The following is a 25957-nucleotide window of genomic DNA, read 5'->3' on the forward strand; positions in this document are numbered from 1 at the left end:
ACTCAGACACTCTGTTCATCACCACCCCCTTTTTGTAAATCCCTCAAAGAGAGAAGCATTAATAGTTATTCTTTTGAAGCCTGGTAAGACCCCCGAGAACTGCTCCTCATACAGGCTGGTATTCTTACTAAACGTAGACACTAAAATATATGCTAAAGTTATGGTCAACAGACTGGCCCCTCTGCTTCTGGGAATTGTGCGACCGGAGCAGGCTATTCCAGGGCGAAGCTTGATGTATAACATTTGTACGTTATTCAGCATTATACAGCAGGTTGACACGGATATGAAGGCATCTGATGTATTTTTAAATGCAGAAAAAGCATTTGAAACACTTGAGTGTGTCTTTCTGCAAGCAGTTCTCCGCCCAATCGGGGTGGGAAATATCTTTCTGAGATTGATAGAAGTCCTGTACATAGAGCCAATGCAGGGATCCATTGGGGAATAGCGTGATACCCCCTGTAACAATTACCAGGGGAATCAGGCAGTAGTTTGCACTGTCACCCTTGCTATGTTCAATGGTTATAGATCCCTTTGTGTGCACTCTTCGAGATTACCATGGGCACAGGGGACTGCGTTTCCCAGGTTATAACCTAGTAATATCAGCATACATGGATGACACACTATTATATGTTGGGGATCCAGAGAGCAACCTCTTGCACTTGCTATGAAAAATTGGTGAAATATAGGGGGCTTTCAGGCCTCAAGATCAACTGGAATAAGTCCAGAACCTTCCCGCTCACCCCCAAAACGACACCCATAATGCCGAGGTTCCCTCTGTAGTGGATTATAGACTCTGGAGTATATTTATGAGGAAGTGGCAGAGCACAGTATTAGCCTCCTTGGCTTAACGCCGCGCTCCACCACTTCTGAAACGCAGGGCTGTACCATATTAACAAGGATATGGTGCAGCCCTGCATTTCCCCATACACTGGCGCTAATTTAGCCTCCTAGCGCCAACTCAGACACCCTGGCACCATAGTGCATGTTGCTTGTGTTGCAGTGGAAGATTGTTTATGTGCAGATAGGTGTCTTTTTCTGCACATAAACAATCTGAAATGGTGTTTTGTAACTTCTATCTATGCTACTTAGTGTAGCACACATAGAAGTTGAAAAACATCCTGTTTTTTAATGTGGTTTATGTGCAGGAAGGAATGGCTTCCTGATCATTAACAATCATTAGCCTTTTGCCGTTTCTATTTGTGCTGCACAATGCAGCACACATGGAAATAGCAAAAACAAGGGTAAGAATAGGTTTTCTCTGGTCTTAATTTTGTCAGTGCCCCATATTTACCCCACCCTTGTAAATATGGGGCAGCGTCAAAATCAATAGGTTTTACAGTGGAATGCCAAACACAACACCTATTGCCCCCCATACCGTGAAAGGGCGCCCTATTTACAAGGCAGCGTTAAGCCACAATAAGTGGGATACAGCCATTACAACACAGCTGTTTCCCCTCATGTTATTACATTGCATGCGTTAAAACGCATGCAACGTAATGGCGATCCACATCGTTTTGAGGAAACTGAGGCTCTTCCGTTTCCTCACAACGACATGCACCGACAAGAGAGAGGAACCACAAGAAGAGAGAGGTAAGGGCTATTGGGCTAGAGGTGGGGGTTACTGTTTTAGGGTTAAGGGTAGTGTTGGGGTAGTGTTGTGGTGTTTGTGTAGTGTAGAGAATTGTTTTAGGGTTTAGGCTAGTTTCGGGGGGTAGTGCAGGGTAGTGTTTCAGTGTAGGGACCGAACTGGGGATAGGCGGAGGGTCGTGCCGGGGTAGGGATTAATGGATTAGGGTAGTGAGCAACAATGTCCTGGGCACATGTTATGAGGATATCGTACTGTTAGAAATGTCTCGTATTGTATCAATTCTAGTGGTCGACACCAGAGTGTTCGTTCAAAAGCATTTATTAGAGCAACAACAAAAAAATACCAGCCGACACGTGTTTCGTCACATGTGGAATTTAACCCGTGACTCTTCAGGGCTGTGGAGGATACAAGACATCAAGTCAAAAATTGACGGAACTAAGAACACAAAACAGAGTTGCTGGTGAAAACCGTGAAATTTAGCGGTCTCGAAAACGTGGATCCGGATCACCCTTAACAAGTAGAAACCCTATGCGGCGCAAAGTGAATTAAGCATTTTCGAAACTGTTTAATTTGTGTCCTGGTGGCAGAATATGTGACTGTATGAGTGGGAGGAGAACACAGCACAATAGCATAAACAGAACATAAGGTGACTGTAAGCAGGTGAAGGACGACGTGGAATGACAAAAGACATGATTAACCCAAATAAGTGACTGGTGATGCTCAGGTGGCCTCTACAAGGTGACTTGGTGCAAACAAAAAACAGTAATACAATGGTACATAACCCCAGTGGTGACAACCTGAGTGTGAGTGACCACCCAAAAAATCACGAGGCTGCTGTGAAGCTCGGTGGTGTAACATGTGATGCCTGGCGGGGGTATGAGGAACCGGGAAGGAGAAATGTTGCGTGGCTTAATGGAAGACCTGCACCGGAGTTGCGAGCCAGTGGAGGCAAAATGAGGCCTCTGAAAGTTAAACGTGTATAAGACATATTTGGATGAAAGGGTGGGAAGACATGGGTAGTAAGACAGTACCTGTATGGCTATGCGGGAAGACTGGTGCGGTCACTAGGTCTATTCAAGAATCAGAAAGGCTGAAGTGTCTTTATGGTTTAGGGTAGTGTTGTGGTGTTTGTGTAGTGTAGGGTAGTGTTTTAGGATTTAGGGGAGTGTCAGGGGGTCGAGTAGGGTAGTGTTTGAGAGTAGGGACCAGACTGGGAGAAGGGGGAGGGTCGTGCAGGGGGTAGTGTTTTAGGGTAGTGTTGTGGTGTTTGTGTAGGGTAGTATTTTAGGGTTTAGGGTAGTGATGGGGCGTGCAAGGTAGTGTTTGAGTGTAGGGACCGGACTGGGGGAAGCGGGAGGGTCTTGCTGAGGGTAGTGTTTTAGGGTTTATGGTAGTGTTGTGGTGTTTGTGTAGTGTAGGGTAGAGTTTTAGGATTTAGGGTAGTTTTGGGGTGGTCGTGCAGGGTAGTGTTTGAGTGTAGGGACCTGACTGGAGAAGGGGAGGGTTGTGCTGGGGTTATTGTTTTGGGGTTTAGGGTAGTGTTGTAGTGTTTGTGTAGTGTAGGGTAGGGGTTTAGGGTAGTGTCGGTGGGTCATGCAGGGTAGTGTAGTGTTATTGTAGGGAGAGGACTGGGGGTCGGGGGATGGTTGTGCAGGGGTACTACATTAGCGTTTAGGGTAGGGTAGAGTCACTTACCTTGCAAACTTTTACCATGAGTATACTTTTACCATGCATTCATTTGCGCTGTAATGGCATACATGGTAAAGGCATAGTCGTGGTAAAATCTTGCGATGTAATGGCATGTGTTTGTCATTGACATCACGTAGTAATACCCGTGGTCTAATGGCACACGTCGTATTAGTATGCAATGTAATGGGACATAATCCATTAAGTGGCTTAACGCTGCCTTGTAAATAAGGTGAAGCCCCTATCGCCACTAGAACATCAGTAAAAGTGACATTGTGGTGGCGATAGGGGCTTGTAAATATTCCCCTCTCTCCGGTATTAGGAGCTACAGGTCCACGTAGCTCCGGAGCGGGTCCTCAGGGATTACTATGGCAAAGCAATACACAAACTAAGAGATGATGTCAAGCGCTGGATTAAGCTCCCTTTGTCTCTAATCGGGCAGATATTGCTCTTGAAAATGGTGGTGCTCCTCAGATTCTTGTTCTTGTACTGTTGCTCTGTAACCAAATTGGTATTGCTAAATGGGCGACATAGACTTACATTTTAAATACGTCAACCGTGTATACTATAGGGCAGTGCAGTGCTCGCCAGCGTTCCACTGGTTACATTGTCCAAAAGATTTGCCCCACCTGTACATAGAAAGGGACGCTGCACACACTCTTATGCTACCCCCCCAGGCACTGTTCCGCAACCCGTCCAGATGCAATGGTATATTCGACTCACTTAACACTGTAATACATGCTTGCAGGCAACTGCTAGAGCAGCAGGCCGGCTCCTTGCTAAACTCCTTACTATATCCCTGTGGAGCGATGTATTTGGTTTCCACTGAGTCAGGAGAAAGGCACAGTAACTGCATTAAATGGCTTGGGGGTTAAAGAGATGTAGGAGTTATCTCAAGAGGGGGATGGTAATGGCTTGGAAGCTTTCCACAGAAGCCTCTCGCCCACTTTCAATATTTTAGAGTCTGTCACGCCCTGGGGGAATTCTTGGAGGAGGACATGCAGGAACCCTCAGCCCTTCCTGCCCTGTCACTTATGATACAATCAAACACTCCTGCCGGGCTGGTCACGAAATTCTACGCACTAACACAAGAGGCATGCAGAGCCGGCATCGCACGTGCGAGGCAGGAGTGGCAGAGGGTCCTAAGCAAGACCATAGTTGATGACGACTGGAGGTACTGTTGTTCTGTGACTGAAATGGTATTGCTAAATGGGCAACATAGACTTATACATTTTAAATACATCAATCATGTATACAATACCCCAGAAAGACCCCACAGATATGGGTTAAGAGGCTCAGTGGAATGCCCGAGATGCCACATAGATGTTGCATATTTTATACGTGTGTCATGGTACACAGCACAGAGGTAGCAGTGTTCTGGGAAGCAGTATTCTGAGAGCTGAGTAAGAATACTGGTTTCCCATTGAAAGCTGGCCCCATGCTGGCTCATCTGAGATTCTACTAGGGGGTGGATGAAACAGTTAAACCCCTGGTTCTATTGGCCAAATGCTGGATAGAGATGCGCTGGGCCAGAGGTCCGGTTCCCACCCTGATAGAGTGGCATACAGATATGTCCTTCTGTAACACTCAATCGTATGTATACAGTGGGCTTCTTCTTCTGCAGAGTCGCCCTAAAGGTCATTGGGGCCTGTATCAAGCATATTTTGTGGGGAAAGAGACTGGGGAGGCAGAGGGGTCTATGCATTTCATGGGGAGGCACAGACGAGTAGTAGAGCCACTTTATGAAAAGATTATAAGAGAAAGGAGGGGGCTGGTCTCCAAGCTGAAGTGGTGCTCACAGAGATAGCTGACCCTTAGCTGCTGAAATGATGGGTGTACTGGCAGAGATTGTAGGTGACAGGGTTAAGACATGGCTGTGAGCTACCCGAACCTGTACAATATAAACAGTATCATAACTCACTGATGTACTTAAGGTACTGCGCTACCCTTCATTGAGGCACGTGTGTATACCTAATAAGGTCATGATGTTATTGCATAATTTATGTACTGTCGTGTTTCAATGATAAGGACATTTTTTAAAAAGTATAATCAGTTTGGTAAAGCTAGTATCTTCTTTATCCAAATGGAGAGCTAAAGCAATAAAGGTTGCAAAAGAAAAATCCAGGCGAATAGAGCAGCCATTTTGAAAAGGAGTTTTCTTCCACTTGTAGAGATTTGCTAGTAGAATACCCCCACAGTCCGGCCCCAAATATGCCCGCAGGTAACACTTGAGCCTTGTAAATCTCAATCAATTCTTTAACAGGACGGACCCAATTTAGATGAAAAATTAAAAATCCTCTCCGGAATTGTGGACCACAACGGACTTTGCTTGATAGATTCTCATTAAGGGAAGCTAAGAAACCAATAATTACCATGGGAATACCTAGGCTAGTCATGGTTGACCATTGGATACAGTGATTATCTAGGTCAAACGCACTGCTAAGATCTACAAAGCAGAGGTAGAAAGACCCGGGCTTAGCCGAGGTATATTTCCCGATTAACAGGTCTAAATTGACGCTTTGTTCCATTGTTCCCAGGCCCCTCCTCAACTCGTTTTGGACTGGGGAAAGAATAGAATTTTCCAGGGCCTCTGTAACAAACCCCTGCTCATTAATTTTACAGAAGAGTCCATGTGGGAAATGGGGTGGGAGCATTTAGGATCTGATTTGTCACCTTTTTTGGTCTTGCCTCTCAATGCGCATGCGCATTGAGCGGAGTGAGACTATAGGGGCTTAAACAGCGTTTAACTACACTGGCGATTTGATGCAGTGCATGTGCGCTTTTAGCTCAATGCGCAAGCGCAATGAGTTAAAATGTGCGTGCACAGCATCAAATCGCCAGTCTTCGCCATCTGTTCCCCAGCTTGGTGCCGCCAGCACCTCCCCTCTATCTCCCCGCACACAGCCTTGCTCGAATTTCTCCTCCCCCTCCCCAGCCTTCAGCACCTCCCCTCTCTCTCAAGGAGCGACATGAAGCGGGGGGTTGTAGCGTGTAGCTAAAACATTTGTTTTTGTTTTGCTAAATGCACAAACTGCTTTATCTTTAACACAACACCTGCTTTTTTAACATTTTTTAAACATTTTATTTACCCAGAATGCATACCAGGCTTTATTTTTAAAACGGACGCACACATTTAACAATGGCGCCTGTGGATCGCAGCCCGTCACCCCTGTCCCACCCCCAGTGCTGTGCTTAATGTTTCAGCACACCACCCGCTTATACTTTCACAATGGCTGTCACCCCTGTCCCACCCCCAGTGCTGTGCTTAATGTTTCAGCACACCACCCGCTTATACTTTCACAATGGCTGCATGCCTTTCTTTTTATGTGAGCAAGCAGCCAGTGGCTGCTGCGCGGCTTAATTTTGAAAACACACGCACTATTGTTTATCTTTAGCACGGCTCCTGCTTGTTATAAAATTTTTTTTTTTACCCAGAACGCATACTGCGCTTTATATTTAACACGGATGCACACATTTAACAATGGTGCCCGTGGCTCGCAGCCCATCACCCCCTCCCGCCCCCAGCACTGTGCTTACTGTTTCAGCACCGTGCCCGCTTATAGTATCACAATAACAGAGCGCCGTTCTTGTCTTGTGAGCCAGCAGCCAAAGGCTGCCACGCACCTTTATTTTGAAGACTTACACCTCTCCCTCTTTTGATATCCGAGTCATGGAGATGCATGTGTCTCCCCCGCCTCCCCCCACCCTCCTTTTATTGCATCCCAGTTCGGCTTTTGGGCCCCCTCTTATGTTTCTGTTACCTCCCCATATTGCTGTTACCCACCTCCCTTTCTCGTGTAGCTTCCACGATCCGCCCACCCATCCGTGTAAAAAAATAATACTTTACAATGCAATAGGTCAAATAGCTTGATTTTTCAGGACGCAGCTGCCGGGTGACTTTCAGTTTGTCAAATGCGGCTCAGATCGCTTCCACAGTCCCACAACATCACGCACACCATCAGACTTCATTGCAATGCGCTTCCTCCCGCCCCCCCACAGCAATGCCAAGAGGTTGTTTCATATCTTAACGTGTATCCTCTGGGATTTATAAAGTTCATTACAAAGCATTTTGACTTAAGTAAGACAGTGCTCGGCTTAAGATCCGTTGCTCTTCAGGCGCCTGCATAGGGAAAGATGCAGAACAACCAGAAAGCGTGGTGAGCATTTAACGTTACGTTGGACAGTAGGGTTGATAAACTGGAATAAATGGTAAAATATGAGGATTTGGCAAACGTTCGTTACATTTCCAGGTTCGTCAAGTGAACTGAGATGCCCTTTTCTGGTGGCAGCAGCCAATATACGGGAATTTTATTGGTACTCTTCTATTTCAGGTCAAGTCAAGTCAAAAAGTTTATTTGCTTTGGTACTCAACTGAGGACCACAAATTTACGAAAAATTACAGAACATAAGCATAATCAATATAATTTTAAAAAGGACTTTAAAAATTTATAAAAATTATAACAAACCCATTCGTCAGTTGGATATTTACATAATGCTAGTAAACTGTTTACTGTAGTAATATTACATTTTTGGTATATCGGCTTAAGATATCTAGCTCGTGCTTTAACTACACTTTCGTGCGGACAAACAAATAAAATATGCACAATATCTTGATCACCACCAAAACAGAGTTTACAGATGGGGGAATCTCCTGGTGACCATTTAGATGTAACAATGGAGACTGGGAGAATGCCTAAGCGCAACATAGTTATGGACCTTCTTGCTCCATGGGTGAGGCAAAGGCCCAGGTATGGACGTAATTGCTTATATTCCAAAGACTCTATATAGGCTTTATATGTAGATAACTTACTACAATGCATAAGGTCTAAATCATAACTTAGTCTTGGAGTAAAGCATTTCAGAAACAGTTTTAACTGGGGTTTTGTCCATGTTATCAGAATATCTTCAGTCAGGTTCGCTATTTTGAACGCTTCAAACATGTTTTTTGAGAAGTGGAGTTGTCGCGAATCTGTTTTAAATATCTCAATCTTCAGCAGGAATCTCAATGTTCCTTTCTTAGCATGCAGAATGTTGTACGCCCATCGAATAACATTTGCTATTGCTGTTGCGTATGAACTTGTCAGAGCGAATTCCAATCTGAGGGCCTGTACAGATGTTGATGTGGAAACCTTTAATAATCTTTTCAAGATCTTTCCTTCGGTCATATCCATGAAAGACCATTGTTTTATAGGTAGGTGTTCAGTTGCATAGGACAAGACCGAGGGTATTTTTACTTTATACACCTTGAGTAAAGAGGAAAAATGCCTACTTCCTGTGGCAGTATACATTCTAGAGAGTGCCCCCGCATGAATTTCAGATTTTTTCTTTAGATTGTTTATATGTTTAAGATTTTGTAGATTTTTGGTAAAGATCCTGCCGAGGTAAGTATATTCATCTACTTCCTCTACTCTTGTCCCATCAAGGTTCCAATGATATTTAGCACTTTTCTTCCAACCAGAAAACGCCACTACTTTTGTTTTAGTTAGATTAGGGATTAGAAAATGTTCCTTCGAGTAAACATTTAAAGAATCCAATAAATTTTGGAGACCAAAAGGGGTGAGGTCTAACATAACTATATCATCTGCGTAAAGTAGCGCGTGTATGCTCTGTAGAGCAATCTTTGGTGGCAGGCTCGAGCATTTTTGTAAGTGAGATGGTAAATCGCTCAGATATAGTGAAAAAAGAATTGGCGCAAGGAGACATCCTTGTTTAAGACCATTTGAAGTATTAATTGGTTTCGTCAGACCTTTTTCACTTCCCATTTGTACCTGGGACCAGGTGTTCGTATGTAATGTGATTATAATTTGCAATAGATTTTCAGAAATCCCCAATCTTCTCAGTTTTTTCCATAGCGTTGGTCTATCTACGCGATCAAACGCTGTGGAATAATCTATGAAGGCAGCATACACTGGTTGTGATTTCCTCCCAATGTATTTATCGAGAATAGTCTGAAGTATTGAGATATTATCTGTTACTGAATGGTGGGGGCGGAAGCCAGCTTGAAACTTAGGTATTATTCCATTCGATAAGCACCAGTTTTTTAATCTGTCCAATACCTCAGCTGCGAATATTTTACCAGTGGCGTCCATTAGTGCAATTTGGCGGTAATTACTAGCAACATTTCGATTCCCTTTTTTATTAATGGGGATTATTGTACTTCCTTGCCATGATTTAGGAATTCTCCTGATACAGAAGATAAGATTAAAAAGTGATGTTAACATCAGACTCCATTCCTTAGGATTTGACTGTAGAACTTTAATCGGTATCAGGTCAGGACCTGACGCTGAAGTGTTCCTGGCATTTCTTATGTGATTTTCAATAGAGTGTGCTGTCATTTTTTCTGTTGGTGTTAGGATACTCTCCAGACTAGTTTCAGAGGTATTATTGCCAGTCTTAATTGGGTTCTCTTTATATAGATCAGTTAAATAGACTTCCCATTCCTGGGGTGGTACTGGTATAGCATATAATTTCTTTTGTGTTCCAGTTATTTTGGCTATCAGAGACCAATATTTTCTTTGGTTGTATTGTTTCGCTGCCTCTTGAATGTCCACCCAGTTTTTGTCTTGGTGCATTCTTTTATTGCTCATCTTCTCCCTTCTAAGCTGATTTTTTAACTTATTTATCTCTTGCTGTGTAACAGGTGAGTAATCTAAGAATTGTCCTCGTATAAGTTTATTTAATTTCCTCCTGTGTAAATTTTCATTAGCATTCTTATAGACTTTGTTTTTGCGTGGTTTCTCTCCGTTAAGTAGAAATCTTTTAAGGATTGTCATTATACATTCGAAGTTAATTATTTGGTCTTCCGAGTGTATTGTGGTTAAGATGTTATTTTGTAGAATCTTTCCATTTATATAGTCTAATGTCCCTGAATTCCAGAAGATTCGTCTCTGCTTTTTGTCAATTTCAATATTCCCCTTATGGTACATAATCGGAATACAAGGAGCAGTTTTTATCGACCAACCAGTGTGTAGGCATAAAAGCGCATGGTCGCTTTCTTCTGTAAAGATTACTTTTAAGTGATGGAATGTGTCCGAAATCTCTATACTGCATATTAAGTAATCGATGATAGAAGAGGATCCATTTCCACGCCTTGTGTAGGATGCCGGTCTATCACCTTCTACGTTACCATTCAAGATTAGACCGTTTATATTTGGTAATGATGCTAATAGCATTTTCCCTCTTTTATCAGCTACTTTTCCTTTTGGGAATATTGGAATAGGTAGATCTATTGACTCATCTTCATATATTTTTGCCCATTTGCCAATTTCATTATTAGAAAGTTTCCCGTTCACATCACCCACAATTAAGTACGGAGTATTGACTTCAATTATCTTGGATATTAAATCTATGGTTTCCATAAAAAATGCATCCTGTGTAGTGCCTGGAGGATTGTACATGTTAAAAAACAAGAGGGCTTTTTTTTGGTCGGAAATATTTGTTTTTAATATGATCTTGATACATTGAAAGTTGTCAGATTTCGAGTCAATTATTTCTTGTGACCATTGACGCTCCTCGCTTAAAAGAATAGCCAGACCTCCCTTGGCATGACCTCTGCTGGTTGTTGTAGCTGGGGTAGCATAAACATAGTAACCTTTCTGTTTAAATGAATTTATTGCCCATGTTTCCTGTATGGCTAGGATATCAGGGTTATCTCTTAGTGCTGTAGTCATTTTGTTGGATAATTTTCCGGCCATATTCCACGAGATAATCTTTAAGCAACTGTTAAACAGTGTATTGTGGTTGATGTACTTGTTTGTTGCTATTTAAGGCCTCTGATATCCAGGCCCAAGATTCTGTTGTTTTTCTGGCCTCTTTTTCCTCACGATATTGAGTCCATACATTCCTTTGACCATTATTGACCTGAATTTTTAGAATATCCTTCCTAGAGGTAGTTCGCCCCATTTCAACATGATCAGAGGTATTTGTGGTCCAGTTGTTTGAGTAAGTATTGGTAATAAAGTGTTGGGAACAGGTCAATTTGGTTACAAAGTTCTTTGGTGGAAATATTTCAATAACATCGTATCCATATTTATGCAATATTTCTTTTTCCCTTACAATTATCCCAGGGACAACAGTTGACCAAAAAGCGACTTTCGCGATTTTTTGATTTTCTTTTATAGGAAATGTAACTAAATCTATTTCTTTACTAGTGATGGATTGTAGCGTATAGATTTGTTGCAACAAATTAATTATCCTTTCTCGATTTAACGATAGGTCATCAGTAGGAAAAAGTTCTTCAAATTGTAAGTATTTGGTTGAGGGTTGATCACCACCTTGAGGTTGCAACTTATTAGTTCTACTTTCTCTATTTGTTTGATCTATACTGTTTCTGAGAGGAACATATTCAGGTGCTTTATGATTCAGATGTTTTGTGGTCAGTGTATTTGTGGTTTAATTTTGTTCCACTACCATAGTTTGATTAGTTGTTACTTTTTCCAATCCTTCCTCAATATTTTGATCAATACTTTCGTTTTCAAATCTGATCTTACTAGTTTTCTTTTTGGTGATTCTTCTTTGCGACCTCCTCTTGCTCATTTTTCTTTTTTCCCTTCTGTGACCCTTCTTTTGATAGGATTTTCCTTTTCCAGCCTCATCTAGTACAGGTGTTGGAGTAGTTAGTTCATTTCCTTCAATGGTATCTTTTATCATTTTGATATTTTTAATCGAGAAGATCGGATATTCTTTGACTATTGATGGAGGTTCCTCTCTAAACAATTTCTTTAGAGAATATATTCGGTCCCCATTAGGATTTTTCTGGGTCGTAGTGTTAGCTAAACATACTGATTTTTGATCGGTGGTTTGAGTACTATTATCACATTTATTTAGAGGTTTAGGAGTTGGAATTTTTGTTAGAAGGAACGATTCAGAGAGATCTTTTGTTTCCTCTTGTGTTTGTATATTTTTTGTTAATTGACTATGCTCTTTTTTCCTCTTTTCTTCTACCAAGAATTTCAGAATGCCGATTTGTACATCCAGAGTTTGGTCTGAATTTTCTAAGATGTTACTTAAAAAGGAGAGGACAGATTCTAGTATTTCCTGTAAAGTATGTAGAGATTTTGAAATAGGTGTCGCCATGTTAGTAGAGTTCATATTATCTGGCAGAAATGTATCTATTGATGCTTCCAAGTCTATTTTATGATCAGATATTTGATTGCGAAATTCCGTTTGCGGGTCAGCTGAGTTGGTTGATATCTCAGAGATATTCTCTATCGGTTTTATTCTGTTTAAGTAGGGATCCTTGATGTCAAAGAGGTGATTTATTTGTTTTACCGGTGTGTTAGGGATTATTTTAGGAGAGTCAGATATGAATATTTGAGGTTCCTGTGTTGAGCAAAATATCTGAGGTTTTGATTGGGACCCTTGATCACTTGAGATTGAGATAGACTGTGCATCCATAATAGGCAACTCAGAAGTCTCTTTAGCTGGGGTATTTTCCATTGTTATAGGCAATTCACAATCAAGTAGGCAAGATTGATTTTTTTTTTTGAAGTAGGAGCTAAGAAATAATTACTGATAGCTGGTGTACCAATTAACCGACCCTTTTTCACTGCTTTTACGGAACTTTGTCTTACGGCTTCCTCTGTACCCATTCTCTTCATAAAGATGGTACGCGATCTTAGTTTTTTATATGCCATAAATAATTATCACGATCAGATAAAGTATATTGTAAATAATTACCGTGATGATATAGGATATGTTGTTTATCAGCGTCGGGAGTCGGTGACAAGGACTGTTGAGTAAAGGAGCTTGTCCACGGTTCCGCAGATTTCTCTTGTTGGCAGGGACTATACGTCTATCAAAAATTTTTTAAATCCAAGTATTAGAATCACTGCGGATAATCAGAAGATGGAATAAGGGAGGGTGGCCCGTCCCGTCCTTGAGCGTCCTTGGACGGCCTAAGACGGCCCGCCCTTTGTCCGGGCTTCGTTCCGGGCTTGGTCCCGCGCGCGTCCCGCGTCGCGGGAGGCAACTCGTTTTTCTACGTTTCGTCAGGGGCGTGTCCGTGGGCGTGTTGCCTGGGGGAAGAGGTACCAGCTGACCCCAGCAGGGAGTTCTGGTCCTCGCAGTCCCCCAGGTTAGGCGCTCTGTGTTTTTTTCCTCCTTGCCTCTACCCTTCAGACTCCAGCTGGGAGCGGTGGACAGAGCATGCAGATTGCAGCTCACGCTCACACCAGCGAGTCGAGGGGAGGAACAACACGGAGAGATGATCGATGGAACGTCTGCTCTGGTGCTGCAAAAACGGGACACAATCAGCAAATTGGGATTAAGATCCCTCGCCAAACACAGATGAGCAACAGTTTTCAAATCCTGATAGCGGTGAGTGGTGCCCGCGAAGCGGGTGTCACGAAGCTTTGAACTGCCTCGTCAGGGGCGTGTCCGTGGGCGTGTTGCCTGGGGGAAGAGGTACCAGCTGACCCCAGCAGGGAGTTCTGGTCCTCGCAGTCCCCCAGGTTAGGCGCTCTGTGTTTTTTTTCCTCCTTGCCTCTACCCTTCAGACTCCAGCTGGGAGCGGCGGACAGAGCATGCAGATTGCAGCTCACGCTCACACCAGCGAGTCGAGGGGAGGCACAACACGGAGAGATGATCGATGGAACGTCTGCTCTGGCGCTGCAAAAACGGGACACAATCAGCAAATTGGGATTAAGATCCCTCGCCAAACACAGATGAGCAACAGTTTTCAAATCCTGATAGCGGTGAGTGGCGCCCGCGAAGCGGGTGTCACGAAGCTTTGAACTGCCTCGTCAGGGGCGTGTCCGTGGGCGTGTTGCCTGGGGGAAGAGGTACCAGCTGACCCCAGCAGGGAGTTCTGGTCCTCGCAGTCCCCCAGGTTAGGCGCTCTGTGTTTTTTTCCTCCTTGCCTCTACCCTTCAGACTCCAGCAGGGAGCGGTGGACAGAGCATGCAGATTGCAGCTCACGCTCACACCAGCGAGTCGAGGGGAGGCACAACACGGAGAGATGATCGATGGAACGTCTGCTCTGGCGCTGCAAAAACGGGACACAATCAGCAAATTGGGATTAAGATCCCTCGCCAAACACAGATGAGCAACAGTTTTCAAATCCTGATAGCGGTGAGTGGCGCCCGCGAAGCGGGTGTCACAAAGCTTTGAACTGCCTCGTCAGGGGCGTGTCCGTGGGCGTGTTGCCTGGGGGAAGAGGTACCAGCTGACCCCAGCAGGGAGTTCTGGTCCTCGCAGTCCCCCAGGTTAGGCGCTCTGTGTTTTTTTTCCTCCTTGCCTCTACCCTTCAGACTCCAGCTGGGAGCGGTGGACAGAGCATGCAGATTGCAGCTCACGCTCACACCAGCGAGTCGAGGGGAGGCACAACACGGAGAGATGATCGATGGAACGTCTGCTCTGGCGCTTGGACTGTAGATGGCGCTAGACTGTTACTTATGGAAAGAACTATGGGATCACTCACTAGATGCCCCAGCGCTATAGTCAGGAAACTCTCGGCGAGATTGATATCCGAATTGTCGAACCTCTTTTAACAATCCTGTGGTTGTTACTGCACAGCACCCACAGGAAGAAAGGTCTGTTGGCGTTTGCAAGGCGTTTTTGGGAAACTAAGCGTAATGCCCACTGCGTATGCACGGAATCGTTTTCCAGGTAATGTACGCCTGCACGCACTGTTTGAGAAAAAGTAAGGAAAAATAAATAAAAGTAATATTTAGGAGAGCACGGCTGTGCTATCGGAAGGATCCTACCTCCAAAAGCGGGAAGGCAAGCGTCCGCGGTATTAGCTGCAGCGTCCTCAAGGGAGCGGGAAGGAAAGTGTCCGCGGTATCAGCTGCGGTGTCCTCAAGGGAGCGGGAAGGAAAGCGTCCGCGGTATCAGCTGCGGTATCCTCAAGGAATCGGAAAAGAACTGGTTCAGTCCTCTGTTCTCTCCAACCGTCCAAGCCGAGCTGCAATAACTTAGTTCTATTTCAGGCATTAGGGACCACAGCTGATGACTTTAATACATTTTTTATTTTTTTGATAACCAAATGTATTAATTTTAGGTAAAAAGCGAGCACAAAGAAAAACAAAAACATAAGACCAGCAGCAAGTAGGAGCAGCGGTGCACATCAGAAACATGATGACATTATGACAGCATTTAATACATTTTTATTGTATTTTTTGATAGATTGTTGAATGTATTGCATCACAGCTATTGTGCGCAAGTGAATGGTTGGACATAAACCTACAATGCAAAGCGTACAGGAGCTAAACCCAGTTTTGCTAGGCAATGATGTGTTAAGGCTAACTTCCCTCAGCAGTGATGGGCCGTTACCACAACCATGGCACTACTTTCATAAGCTGAGTATCTGTGGCTGATCATCCTCCCCTCTCTCCCCAATCCCCTCTCTCCTCACTACCCTCTCTCTTCACTCGCCTCTCTCCTCACTCACCTCTCTCCTGACTCCCCTCTCTCCTCTCCATCTCCCCTCTCCTCACTCTCCCCTCTCCTCACTCAACCCTCTCCTCACTCAACCCTCTCCTCACTCAACCCTCTCCTCACTCAACCCTCTCCTCACTCAACCCTCTCCTCACTCAACCCTCTCCTCACTCTCCACTCTCCTCACTCTCCCCTCTCCTCACTCTCCCCTCTCCTCACTCAACCCTCTCCTCACTCAACCCTCTCTTCACTCAACCCTATCGTCAATCAACCCTCTCCTCAATCAACCCTCTCCTCACTCAACCCTCTCCTCACTCAACCCTCTCCTCAATCAACCCTCTCCTCAATCAACCCTCTCCTCACTCAACCCTCTCCTCACTCAACCCTCTCCTCACTCAACCCTCTCCCCAATCCCCTCTCTCCTCACTACCCTGTCTCTTCACTCCCCTCTCTCCTCACTCCCCTCTTTCCTGACTCCCCTCTCTCCTCTCCATCTCCCCTCTCCTCACTCTCCCCTCTCCTCACTCAACCCTCTCCTCACTCAACCCTCTCCTCACTCAACCCTCTCCTCACTCAACCCTCTCCTCACTCAACCCTCTCTTCACTCAACCCTCTCGTCACTCAACCCTCTCCTCAATCAACCCTCTCCTCACTCAACCCTCTCCTCACTCAACCCTCTCCTCACTCAACCCTCTCCTCAATCAACCCTCTCCTCACTCAACCCTCTCCTCACTCAACCCTCTCCTCACTCAACCCTCTCCTCACTCAACCCTCTCCTCACTCTCCCCTCTCCTCACTCTCCCCTCTCCTCACTCTCCCCTCTCCTTACTCTCCTCTCTCCCATCTCTTATTCTACCTCTCTTCTCCTATCTACTTACCTCTCTCCTCTCATCCCGCTCCCCTCAGCACCACCACAGCATCACTCAGGGGCACCACAACATCACTATGCGCCACTACAGCATCACTAAATGCCACAGCATTACTCATCGCCACCACAGCATCACTCAGCACCACACCAGCATCACTCAGCACCACTCACCATCACCACATCATCACTAAGCGCTACCCCAGCATCACTCAGCACCACCACATTCTCACTCAGCATCACCACATTATCACTCAGCGCCACCCAAGCATCACTCAGTGCCACCCCAGCATCACTCAGCGCCACCCCAGCATCACTCAGCGCCACCCCAGCATCACTCAGCGCCACCCCAGCATCACTCAGCGCTACCACACCATCACTCAGCGCAACCCCAGCATCACTCAGCGCCACCCCAGCATCACTCAGCACAACCACAGCATCAGTCAGCGCAACCACAGCATCACTCAGCGAAACCACAGCATCACTCAGTGCAATCACAGCATCACTCAGCGCAACTACAGCATCACTCAGCGCAACCACAGCATCACTCAGCGCAACCACTGCATCACTCAGCGCAGCCACAGCATCACTCCGCACCACCACAGCATCACTGATTCAAATATGTTCTTTCAATGTTTCAAGCTGTTTTCAAGCTTTCGAGCTTTATTACACATCACAAAAAAATTTAATATTTCACTTCAGTTCTTGGACTTTCATCACAATAAAAAACACTGAACATAATCTTTACAAAAGTTATTTACAAAAGTTTAGGCTATTGCCATTAAAAATTAAATAATTTATTTAAGTATTAATCATAAAAAAAGCCATTGTTATTTGTAATATCAATACATTTAAGTCACGTAAATACAAAACATGTTGCATTACAAATGCTATAGGTGTAACATTTGCGAAAGTTATAACTATTGCCATTGTAAATGACAAAGCTATTAATTTAGCTATTTCAAAAAACAACAAAATAATTTAAATAAGTCATTTATAAGACCAATAGCTCAAACTTTCCTAATGCGAGACCTATTGCATTTCCAATGCTTGTTTACAATGGAAATGATTATTTGCACAGACCAAGACTGGGGAATTGTACTTTCGGCAGATGCTTTGAAAACCCTAGTTAAAATAGGTCCCCATTGGTCTTTGGATGACTTGAAAACTACTCCTGGGACCCCATCTGGTCCTGGGGTCCTTCTACTAGCACTAGAATTTATAGTGCAAATATCTTTGCCACTGGAGATGTTATGCGGGATTGGATGCTAACTGCAGGTTCAATCAGTCCCAGTTCCTCTGCCCACGTTTATAATATCATTTAACATTTTGGATAAATGTTCCACCCATGTTTCACGGGCTACAAAGGAATTAAGCTCTGGGATCTTATCCGATTTCAGAAAAGGTGCATTAATTGTATCCCAAAACAGCTTAATACCCGTTGTCTTGGTAGCGCCTCTCAATTGGAGCATGCTTCTTCTTGTAAAAACCTCTTCCTCTCAACAATTGCCTGCTTATAATTGTTGCGCAGAGTTTTGATTAATACGTACATAGTGGATAGAACCATTCCCTACGTTTAGCCGGTGCATGTCTAGGGTTTCTTGTCAGGAGGATGTTAGCACAGCTGAGGAGGCTTTAAAAATTATTTCGCATATGTTCCTGGGGTTACCACTTCCCACCGGGCAATAGCTAATCTCAGTTTATTCCTCCTTATAATTTTCTCTTAAAAGCTCTTAGGTTCCACTCCTGCTCATTTAATACGGACTCCATTTGTCCTAACTGGAATGATGTTGGTAGCTGTTATTGAATCCACTTCTTCATGGCCACAACATGAAAAAGGTGCTACAATCAGGTTATGGTCGCTAAGCATAGATGGAATATTACAAAGGGTACCAAATTGCTTACAAGCGGCCATAGAAAACAGAACACAGTCACATGGGGCCCGATGTAGGTAGGCCGTTACCGATCGGTAACGGCCGAAAATACCGATTTACGGCCCTTACCGATCGGTATACTGCCATCGAGATGTAGGGCAAAGAAAAACGTCCTAATCGATACAAATACCGATTCGGAATGGCTACCGAATTGAAAATAATCCGATACGTACATACCGAAAATCGGAAATGTAACGAATCGGTAACACACCGAATCGGATCAAAATACCGAATCGGTCCATGTACCGAATCGGTAGTGACACCGAATCGGAAATTATCCGAATCGGTCCATGTACCGAATCGGTACTGACACCGAATCGGAAATTATCCGATTCGGTCCATGTACCGAATCGGTACTGACACCGAATCGGAAAATATCCGATTCGGTCCATGTACCGATTCGGCAGTGACACCGAATCGGACATAAGCCGATTCGGATAACCTACCGATTCGGTAGAATCACCGATTCGGAAAGTTCCCGATTCGGACAGATAGGGAGATGTAGGGAAGCACAGAAATACCGATTTTGGCTCTAAATCGGTATTTCTCACTCGGTATTTACCATGGATTACAATCAGGTGGTAACCAACTCCAACCCATAAAAATAGACCCAAAATGCATTGCAACTGGCAGGATGGCAGCTTTTTATGTCATTGCAAGGCGGCTACGGCTACAGCAGGAAGGACAGAGGGAATGGCAAAGAGAGGAACAGGTCTACAGACAAAGGATCACCCTGTTCATGCTCACAGAGGCAGAGATCCTACAGAGGTACAGGCTGGACTCAGACACCATTCTGGAGCTCATCAGGGACCTCAAACCACTGTTGGACCACCCCACCCCAAGGGCACACGCCATCCCAGCGCACGTCCAGGTGCTATGCAGCTTACACCTGCTTGCGTCTGGCAGCTATCAAAGTGGAGTTGCAGCGGTAGGAGGGGTGACCCAGAGCAGCCTGTCAAGGTTCTTCCACACATTCCTTGACGCCATGATACACAGGATGGACCAATACATCTCTTTCCCTGCAACCCACGCAGAACTGCTACAAACTAAAGCTGACTTCTACCAGATGGCACAATTTCCCCAAATCATTGGCTGCATAGATGGCACGCACATTCCGATTTGCCCCCCAGCTGACACAGAATACATATACCGCAATCGGAAGTCTACGCACACCATCAACGTTCAGGTGATCTGCAATGCGAAGTGCACCATCACAGACCTGGTAGCAAAATTTCCAGGGAGTACCCATGACTCCTACATTTTTCAACAGAGCGGCATCTATGCACGGCTGATGGCTGGCGAATTTGGTGAAGGATACCTCCTAGGTGAGACACATCATCAGACCCCCATAACACAAAGTAGCAAAGTGTAATTCATGTATGCATGTGAGTAATGTTACCCCTTTCCTTCCAGGCGACAGTGCATATGCCCTCCGCTCTTTCATACTCACCCCCTACCTCAACCCCTCCACACCCAGCCAAAGGAGGTATAACCGGGCCCACAAAAGCACAAGGAATGTAGTAGAAAGGACCTTTGGCATCTGGAAAAGTAGATTCAGATGCCTGCACAAGAGTGGAGGCGCAAGGCAGTATACCCCCATCACCTGCTGCAAGATCATAGCTGTCTGTGCAATGTTGCACAACCTTGCGGTGAAGAAGGGCACTGAGGTCGAGTTGTCTGACTACGAGGACCATGACGACGACGATGCTGTGCCACTAACACAGCCTGCTGGGGTGTCTACGCCAAGTGATGGCAGATACAGACGTGAGGAGATTACAGAAAACTATTTCTGAGTGAGTACAGATGCACAGACAGGTAAATGGTTGTGGGGAAAAGCAAATTTTAATAATGTTGCAACACTGTTACTGCACTGATGTGCAACAAAATAAAATGTAAAAGTAAAGAAAACAAATGTCAAAGGTCCGGGTTGCCTCACCCGCCCTGGCAAGCCTACTTCTTGGAGCGCTTGGCAGCCCCACTGGGGTGGGCCTCACCCCCTTCCGCATGTCCTGCGGCTTCTGCGGAGCTCCTGGTGCTCCGGCGCGGCTCCGACGCAGCGCTGGCCGGGCTGCTGCGGCTGCTGCTGTCCCCAGCATCCCCCAGGTCCAGGGCTGGATTGGCGGCAGTGTTGGAGATTATCATTGCCTCCATGGCTGTTGTTATGCGGGCCATTCCCCTGGTGACCTCAGCGGTGTTTTGTGTCAAACTTGCCTCCATATTAGCACCACGTTGACACAGTTGCGCGGTTGCAGCTGCAAGGTGGCTAATAGAGCGGTTTTGTACGCGGGCATCCCGCCTGCGCGAGTGCTCGTGCTCCTCAAGTCTTCCGCATAGCTGGGTTATGGCTGTGGTCAGCCTGCCAATACCTGCAGCAACCTCCTTGTTTGTGTCTACAAAAGCCTTGAACCCTTGTACCATCTCGCCCATCTGCAGGTTGTGCTGGCGGAGCTGGCGCTGGCAGGCCATGATGGACTTTGCCTGCTGGCGTTGGATTTTGACCATGCTGCCTTCAAGGCCCTGGAAGACACTGCCCTCCCGTGCCGGTGCTGCAGTGCTGGAAATGGCACGCCTCCGGGTACTGCTGCTGCCGCCCTGCTGTGTGGGCTGGGGTGCCACTGGTGTTGGTGTGGTTGTGGCCGGGGCCTGACCCGCTGCTCCCTGGATAGGGTTGAGTGTAGCCACAACCAGACTCCTGGCAGGAGTTGTGGTAGGTGCAGGGTGGGCCGTTGTCGGAGAGTTCTCAGGGGAGAACAGCAATGGGGGTGTGCCTGACATTTGTGGGGAGTGAAGGAATGCGTAGTCTATTACCAGGTCTCCCTCTTCTCCCTGGCCAATGGTGTTGTTCTCCTCCTCCTCCTCCTCCTCCAGGGCAGCCTGACTTGTGCTAGGCCCTGCCACCGCACTGGTAGTTGGTGCTGGTGCTGGTGCATCAGTAGCTTGTGGTCCTCCACCTGATGGTGCCCCTAGGTATAAAGAAGCATTTGTAAATTGAGTGCCGATGTATTACAGTCACTACAATTAAAGCATTGCACATGTCCTTGCATATCCTTTGAATGTGTTTCACTGTTTTCTATTTTGTGGTTCTGCACTGCCATATTTTGGAAACTTCTGCTGACGACATTTACCATGATGCATTTCTCTTGTATGTTGGTTACAGTACTGGGCTGGGGTTTGGCTGTGCATTGTGTCTAAAGGGGAGGTGTCTGGTAGGGTGTGTCATGATGCGCATGCTTCTTACCTGTAGCTGTAGCTCTGGCTGAGCTGTCCAGGGTCCCGATTCGTGTCACACACTCCCTCTCGATGGTGCTGGACACCAGTTCCTCCAGGTCCGTGAGGGGTGGCGCCGGGTTCCTGCCCCCACCAGTCAATCCAGCTTGCCTCTGCAGCTCAGCCATCTTGCGTTTCGTGAGGCTGCGGATGTCGTAGAATCGTTTTTTAAGGTCATCAAGGGTCCTGGGGGTGACACCTACTGCGTTGACCTTCTCACCTATCTCACTCCAGAGCCTCCTCTTCGTGCTGTCCGGCACAGTGAGGGACAGCCTCCCGAATAGCTGCCTGTGCACCCTCACCACCTCCTCCATCAACACCTGCAGCTCTGTGCTACTAAACTTTGGCTTTCTCTTCTGGCCACCCTTCTGGCTCTCACTGGTGCTTGCCATCTTGCTATCCACAGTTCTCTGCCTCCTGCTCCCACTGCTGCTCACTGTGAGTGTTCAGCTCAGGCTGGCTCTCCAGAAAGTTCTTAATGAGCTGCACCTGCCTGGGTAGCCACTCCCTGCTTGGGTGGGGGAGGGTGGATCCACCTCATTGGCTGTTTCGGATTTTACCGAATCGGATTTTACCGAATCGGATTTTACCGATTCGGATTTAACCGAATCAGATTGTTCAATGCATTCCTATGGGTATTTTGGCCATGGGGGTGTATTCCGACCTCCGATTCGGTAATTGCCGATTCGGAATTTGCCGATTCGGTAATTTCCGATTCGGTGGTAGCCGATTCGGTACTTTCCGATTCGGTCCGTGCCGATTCGGTACGTATCGAATCACAATACCGATGCCGACCGATTCGGTATTTTTTCTGAGTTTTTTTCCTACATCTCGTTTTCCGATTTCAGAATACTGATTCGGCCCGCCTCGGTATTTTGAAATCGGAAAAACCCATTTACCTACATCGGGCCCTTAGAGTGCAAGCAGCTCTACCACCTACCAACTCTAACTGGGAATTACATGAATGAGTTGCCCCATTATTAAACCTTTCAGATCTTATATTACAAATATTTTTTTCATTAGAGCCTAGACCCTTATAACAGGCAAGATTATCGCATGTGACATCTCCTTAATGGACTCAAGAAAATTGTTATCTGCAGTAGTGACAATGTCTTGAATAGATCTAAGAGAGTCCCTAGATAAAAATGACCAACCCCTCCCTCTGACTTAGCACCAGGTACCAGTCCTTTTCCTTTAGGCTCATTATAACTTTTCCTTTTGGTTGGAGGAACGTCATCAGAGGATTTCTCTAAGCTTGAAATGTGCTGCACTGCTTCTACGCTGTGAGCTCCATGACCTGGGGTAGTTGGAACCACTAAAGCATCACCCATAGACACGTTAGCAAGTTGCACACTAGGAACGACCGGGTCAGAGTTACTCAAAGCTTCAGTAGAAGTTGTGGCCGAGAGACGGCTTTCCACACATTCAATCTCCTTGTTATGGACCCTTACCACCTTCCTAATTTACCCATACAGTGTTGAATCACTAGCCTTAGTCTGAGGTATAGCTTTTCTTTTGTCCATGCTTATCTTCTAAAAGGGGAGCCTCCGGGCGAACAACATTGGCGGTCTGCCACGGAGTCACCTAGGGCTTTTGCTCCGCCCACCCAAAGTCCCCACAATTCCCAGCTACAAAGTGTTTGCGAAGGGGCCGCATATAACAAGACTGTTACTGGTCTAATGCCTATTCTCAGGGTATTGGCATGAAGTGAGATCAAGGCAGATTCTAGCCCATTAATGTACAGTGTAAAAAAAGGTGCAAGAATGCACCCTTGGCGCACACTTCTTGAACATCTAAAACTGTCAGTAAGTCCACCCTCTTGTGTAAAATGAACTACGGCTGATATGTTGGCATATGAAGTCATTGAAACATTTATTATTGCGTGCTTAATCCCCCATCTCATCTAGTAGTGACCACAGACTACGGTTCACTCTGTCGAACGCCGCAGTAAGATCTATAAATCCAGGATAGATAGAACCTGCTTTGGCGATAGTATATTTTGATATCAACAGGTAAAGATTCAGGCATTGGCCCACTGTTAATGTACCTATTCTGAAGCCACATTGAACCTCAGAAATGATCTGGGTATAATCTGCCCATTTGGATAACCTATTCAGTAAAACCCTGCCCTTAACCTTGATGGTAGAATCTATCAAGGATATGGGACGGTAACATTGGGGGCTATGCCTATCATTTCTCAACTAATTAAACACAGTTGGCCACAAAACCTATGGGTAGTTACTTGTTTCCTATCACTACCACACAGGAAATACCTCTACAAGCATTAATAATACAGAAATTGCTTCTCACCAGCTGGGGATATCAGATCCAGAATTTCTAATACTTCCTGTTAATACTACTAACAGAGTAAACGCACCATATGTGGATTCACAGTCTTTGAATGCCATCCCCAACAACGAAGTTGTTTATTATCAACCACCTTTTGAGGTACCTACCAGCTCTACTCATCCACGTGTGAGGCCTTTTTTTGCACAGACTGCCTCTGGCTATTTTGCTGACATTGATGACTTCCTCTGATTTGTCACACACTTCATTGCATATTATAGGCGCATTTACTTCCTGGCTAAAACAGACATATTTGATTCCACATCGTCCTATATATGATTACCATTTCACTGTTTTCCTCTTAATTTGGATTGGATTTGTAACAGTTTTTTTTTTAGTTTTTTTGCTTCTATACAGACATTATGTCCCAGAATGGTCTGCTGTTGAACTGGCAGCCGAGGTACTGAAACTTCATTCCTCTTCACATATAGGGGTTGATTTTGATCTCGCTCTGCTGTCCGAGCGTTACCTTATGACCTACTTGTCCTGGGAGCCACTCCGTCCGAACGAAGAAGTATGATGCGCAAATGTGTCCAAATCCCGAGCGACACGTACGCTCCGATTCCAGCCACATTTCCCGTACGAGCCGGATCTGCAAATGCTGAACAGAGTTGCCTGGAAGCAATTTTCACAGCAGTTTCCGGTCCGCAAAGTACAATGCGTACGTCCTACGCGCCGAATAGGTCACCACCTCCAGCACGTCACAGCATCTGGAAGAGCAGTACATCAGGTCGAATCGCGACCCAACACGATCTACGCCTACGAGACGAACCAACGATCGATGCCTATGAGACGATCCAACGATCGACACCTACGAGACAAACCAACGATCTACGTCTATGAGGCGAACCATCAAACTACGCTTACGAGATGAACCACGATCTAGACCTACGAGACGAACCAACTATGAATCCTCTCGAGCAGGTCATCCCTGTACTGTACATTTATGACCGGATCAAGAACAGGAACCGACGCGTAGGTCGCAGACGGTAAGTCAGACACCCACCACACAAACGTCACGAACCACCGCAATGCAAAACACACATAGGGGCTGGATATCCCTCTCCACCAGCATTGTCAAGCCCATAGGGGAGTGAATGGCTAACACCACCAGTACTCCCAACTCATAGGTGGAGGGATGGCTATCACTATCAGTAGTCCCTACTCATAGGAGGGTTACCATCACTATCCAGTAGTTCCTACTCATAGGGTGGTGGATGGCTATCACTGCCAGCAGTCCCTATTCATGGGGGGGGGGGTTACCATCACTATCCAGTAGTCCCTACACATAGGGTGGTGGAAGGCTGTCACTTCCAATAGTCCCCACCCATAGGGTGTAGATGGCTAACACTACCAGCATTGTCCAGCCCATAGGGGGCAGGATGGCTATCACTACCAGCAGTCCCTACTCATAAGAGGTGGGTTTTCCAGCACTAACAGCATTGTCCAGCCAATCGGGGGCTCGATGGATTTCACTACCAGCAGTCCCTACTCATGGGGGGGGTCTACCATCACTACCAGCAGTCCCTACTCATAGGGGTGGGGGTGACCATCACTATCCAGTCCTCCCTACTATAGGGTGGTGGAAGGCTATCACTTCCAATAGTCCCCACCCATAGGGTGTGGATGGCTACCACTAACAGCATTGTCCAGCCCAAAGGGGGCTGGATGGCTATCACTACCAGCTGTCCCTACTCAATGGGGGTTACATTAATAATAATAATAATAATAATAATAATAATAATAATAATACAAAGTTTTGTATAGCGCGATCAGCTACCTCACGAGGAGGTGTCCCGGCGCTGTGAGAACAAGATGTCATGACCGTAGAGGCAGGAAGAGGGTGGCAACTAGCGTGGCTGGGTGAACAGCCAGGTTTTCAGCAGATGCTTG

This window comes from Lissotriton vulgaris, chromosome 9, assembly GCF_964263255.1.
Source record: "Lissotriton vulgaris chromosome 9, aLisVul1.2, whole genome shotgun sequence".
In the NCBI taxonomy this organism is placed as follows: Eukaryota; Metazoa; Chordata; class Amphibia; order Caudata; family Salamandridae; genus Lissotriton; species Lissotriton vulgaris.